We start from the raw sequence: 3,469 nt of genomic DNA, 5'->3' as shown, positions 1-3,469 counted from the left end.
TCCATGTTAGAGTTGACATCTTTATTTAAATATAATTTGAGGTATTTCAGACTCATGATTGTTTTTTCTTATTTTTAATTTAGATTATTTACTATTGGCTTTGGTTGATTAATTGGTAACTCTTGAGTTATCAAACTCATCGTGATTGATAATTATTATTCTTGCTGATTAATTTAGATTCCTATAACTCTAGTCTTTTCTTAAGGAGTTGACTAGGACTTTAGGGGTTAAATTAATTTGTCTACTTAACTGACCTTCATAGTTAGAGGTTGACTTAGTGGGAGCAACAGTATAATTCTCATCACCATTGATAAGACTAACTAGGATAGGACTTCCAGTTTTCATACCTTGCCAAAAGTTTTATCAATTATTAATTTCTTAATTTCTGCAAACCATTTCTCTCATTCAAATCCTTTTCAAACCCAAACACTGTTTTCTATAACCAATAATAAAGCATACTTCCCTGCAATTCCTTGAGAAGACGACCCAATGTTTGAATACTTCGGTTAATAAATTATATTGGGTTTGTTACTTGTGACAACCAAACGTTTGTAAGAAATGTTGATTGCTTGGTTTAGAAACTATACTTACGATGAGAATTTATTATAACTTCTAAACCAACAATCTTCCGTTCTTCAAACCACAACCCCCGCCCACCTGCACATATTTGCCTGCACCGAGAACGGTGCAATCTTTAAGTATGGAGAGGTCGATACCGATCTCCACGGGTTCGTTAGTCCCTTCTCAACACCAATTTTTAATTTTCTATGTTAGTTCATTGCTACATTTGCATATGTATTTGCATCTTTTATTGTATACTTTACCACCACTTGGTTAAAGTAAGAATTTCTTTTTCAAGAAACTTTTTAGAGCATTTCACTAATTTGAATTAAAATTTTTGTTAAAATTGTCTGAAGAAATATTATATTGGAACATGGTTTAGAGCTCGAACACACAAAACCAGTGAGATTTTGAGCCTATTTGATTAGTTGCATTTTATCAACTAATATATTTTATTTTTGTGTGTGTTATTCTCTCTAAAATTGTAATCTTTGTCTTGCTTAATTCTATATTTTCATTGTTTGATGTATGCATGTACTTACATGATTGAGGCCTTGTTTTACTAAGCTTACATACCCATATGGCCTTACCCTTCCATTATCCTTTGCAAACCAATTTGAGCCTATTTTACCCATTTGTTCTTTACTTTAGCTCATTACTAACTCTAAGTGGAAAATAATAATGTCCTTAATTTGAATCCTTGGTTAGCTTAGACTAGTAAAAGTGCTCATGATTTAAGTGTGAGAAAATTGGGTTTGCCAATATTTGGTTTGAGAATTAAGTGTTGTATATTTTTGTGAAAATGTACAAAATAATAGTTGAGCACATATTATTGCATTCAATACTTTAATCATATGCATTGAGAAACACAAGAGAAAAGAAAAAAATAGAAAAAAATAAAAAATAAAAAAGAGAAAAAGAAAAGAAAAAGTGCAAGTAATAAAAGGGGACAAAATGCCCCAAAGCAAATGGTGAAAGCAATGCATATGAGTTGTACTAAAACTGGGATGCATAAATATGTGGCAAAACATGGTTAATGGATAGTTAGGTTTTGTATTGTGATTACATGGATTATCTTAAGTTAGGTGGAAAAAGTTTAGGTTAACTAAGGATTCAGATTTTAGTCCACTTGGCCAAATACAATCCTACCTTGACCCTAACCCCATTACAACCCTTAAAAGACCTCTTGATATGTGTATCTGTGCATTAATTCTTTGTTGATTGTTAGATGAAGAGCAAGCCTTAGAAAGCAAGATTAGTAGAGAATTAAGAGAATCGAACCTTAAACACCTGAGCGATTAGAGTGCATACACTTCCGGTGAGGGTTCGATGCCCGATTCTTTGTTCCCGACTTTCATGAGCTATCTTCATCTTGCAAGTTATTTGTACTTCATTTTGATTTGAATTAGTGGAATCCAATTTATATTTGTCTTGGAGAATTTGTTTACTTTTAACCAAGTAGGTAAAAGCATTTTGCATTTAGCTGCATTCATATAAATAGGTTACATTTCATACATCCCACCATTCTGCCTTCACTCTTATAGCTTCTCTTGAGCTTAGCATGAGGACATGCTAACGTTTAAGTGTGGGGAGGATGATAAACCACTATTTCATGGTTTATCTTATGCTCAATTGAGTGGTTTTTATCAAGTCCTTATTCATATGATTTGCATGGTTTTACATTCTCCTTCCTGATTTTGTGCTATGATTGAAAACATGCTTCTTTGCCTTTTATTTTCTTTTATTTAAATTCTCTCTTATCATTATTCGATGTCTTGATATGTGTGTTAAGTGATTTCAGAGATTACAGGGTAAGAATGGCTTTGAGGATGGTAAGGAAGCATGCAAAAGTGGAAGGAATACAAGAAATTGAAGGAATTGCCAAAGCTATCAGCCTGACCTCTTCGAACTCAAACGGTCATAACTTGAGGTACAAAAGTCCAAATGACGCGGTTCTAGTTGCGTTGGAAAGCTAACATCCGGGGCTTCACAACGATATGTAATTCCATATAGCTGCTTCGAAGTTAGGCGACGCGGACGCGTAGATGACGCGCACGCGTCGCATTTGCAAATTTCAATCCATGCAAACGCGTGGACGACGCCTCCGCGTCACTTTACCGCGACCTGTACGAACCAACAGCAATTTTTTGGGCTGTTTTTGACCCAGTTTTTGGCCCAGAAATCACATATTAGAGGCTATAAAGTGAGGGAATGCATCCATTCATCAGATACATGATACAACATACATTCATACATAGTTTTAGGATTTAGATGTAGTTTTTAGAGAGAGAGGTTCTCTCCTCTCTCTTAGGATTAGGATTAGGATTAGGATTTCTATTAGGATTAGGATTTCATCTTCTTCAATCACAGGTTCAATGTTCCTTTTATTTATTTTCTCAATTTAACTTATGAATTTTTCCCATATTGGATGTGATTTCTTTTATTAATAATTGAGGTATTTCAGACATATAATTTTTATTTAATTTCTTATATTCTTGGTTTTAGTTGATTAATTGGTGACTCTTGAGTTATCAAAGGTATTTCAGACATATAATTTTTATTTAGTTTCTTATATTCTTGGTTTTAGTTGATTAATTGGTGACTCTTGAGTTATCAAACTCATCGTGATTGATAATTGTATCTTTGCTGATTGATTTAGATTCCTATAACTCTAGTCTTTCTTCAGAAGTTGACTAGGACTTTAGGTGTTAGATTGATTAGTCCACTTGACTTACCTTCATAGTTAGAGGTTGACTGAGTGGGAGCAAAAATATAATTCTCATCACCATTGATAAGGATAACTAGGATAGAACTTCCAGTTTTCATACCTTGCCAAGAGTTTTATTAGTTATTAATTTATTAATTCCTACAATTTATTTCTCTTGTTCAAACCTTTTTAAAACCCAAA

Source organism: Arachis hypogaea, chromosome 1 (genome assembly GCF_003086295.3).
Source record: "Arachis hypogaea cultivar Tifrunner chromosome 1, arahy.Tifrunner.gnm2.J5K5, whole genome shotgun sequence".
In the NCBI taxonomy this organism is placed as follows: domain Eukaryota; kingdom Viridiplantae; phylum Streptophyta; class Magnoliopsida; order Fabales; family Fabaceae; genus Arachis; species Arachis hypogaea.
Note: the sequence above shows the minus strand (reverse complement) of the source record.